The sequence below is a fragment of the Elephantulus edwardii genome, unplaced genomic scaffold, assembly GCF_000299155.1.
Source record: "Elephantulus edwardii isolate Elephantulus edwardi_28Jun2011 unplaced genomic scaffold, EleEdw1.0 scaffold00235, whole genome shotgun sequence".
NCBI lineage: Eukaryota > Metazoa > Chordata > Mammalia > Macroscelidea > Macroscelididae > Elephantulus > Elephantulus edwardii.
The window spans coordinates 3,845,778-3,847,039 of record NW_006399985.1 but is presented as its reverse complement, the minus strand read 5'-3'; positions in this window follow the sequence as shown (position 1 = coordinate 3,847,039).

Sequence of the window (1,262 nt, the reverse complement as noted above, 5' to 3'; positions counted from 1 at the left end):
AAATGGTTTTATGTGCCATCTTGTAGAACAGATACCTGCAAACTGAAGTTTCGGGATCACATACATGTTGACCTCTGTCTGCAACTTAAATGTTTCTCCTAAATTGACGCTGGAGTGGTAGAAATTATGCTATGTTTTTGTTTAGTTTCGTTTTGATTTGGGGTTGGTTTTTCCCCCACAGAGAACAATTCAGTCTGTTACATGTTCAACTGCTGTCTGTTTTCTTATTTTTTAATTGATGTTTAACATTTTACTTTAAATAAGTGGATAGTTTGAGTAATTTTAAAATAATTCAACTCATTTCTTCATGGGAGAATGTCCATTTCAACATTATTTTACTGTGAAATGTTTGTCAATGCAGATCAAAGGGCTGTGCAGGTTTATCATAATAATCCCTTAGAGGGTTTTTTCCAAAGGAAGGCTAACAGGTGGACAATTCTTTCTCTTCTCCATCTTTATTTTTACCAGATGTGGAATAGTGGAATAGCACATTTTACCTGTTTTGTATGACTCTCTACTCTTTCTCTCTCACACACACCACACACACACACACACACACACAGAGAGAGAGAGAGAGAGAGAGAGAGAGAGAGATGATATAGATATATTCCACCTGGAAAAGATTTACTCAGTATCCATTGATTTGATCAATAAATGAAATCTAACAGAAAACATGTGTGTGGTCACAGATCTTTCTTTTAAAGATGTGCTTTAATGATATTTAATCTAGTAGTTAGTGTCACTCTGCCTTTTATTTATGTGGGTCATTTACTCAGTCATCAGCCCTGGGATGGGAGCTGCATCCAGGTTTCCCTGGGTTACCATAGACATTTTAACTACATGCCACGTTAATTATCCGAGAGACTGAGCTTTATCCACATTCTGCACCTCCTCAGTAATTTTATACGAGCTTTACAAGAAATACTGGATCAAGACACCCTGCAAGAGAATAAAAACTTACATTGACAATCTCAGTGAGGTTGCGCCTGCCAGGAACCATGCAGGTAGTTCTCATTTCTCAGTGTTCATTCAAATGTCCCCATGGTTACAGGTAAATTGAAGTAAAAATAGCTGCATCGCTAAATAACTCATTATCAAACTGATCGTTTATAAAATCAGTCCATATTCAAATTGTCTCTTTCCTACTGAGTATGTGGGCATTTTACAAAGTGGTGTATGCTTTCAGTGGTGCAATGGAGCACAAAGTAAATTGATTGCACAGTGAAAGTGACAATGCCCTCAAGTGCTTTAAAAATTTTTTT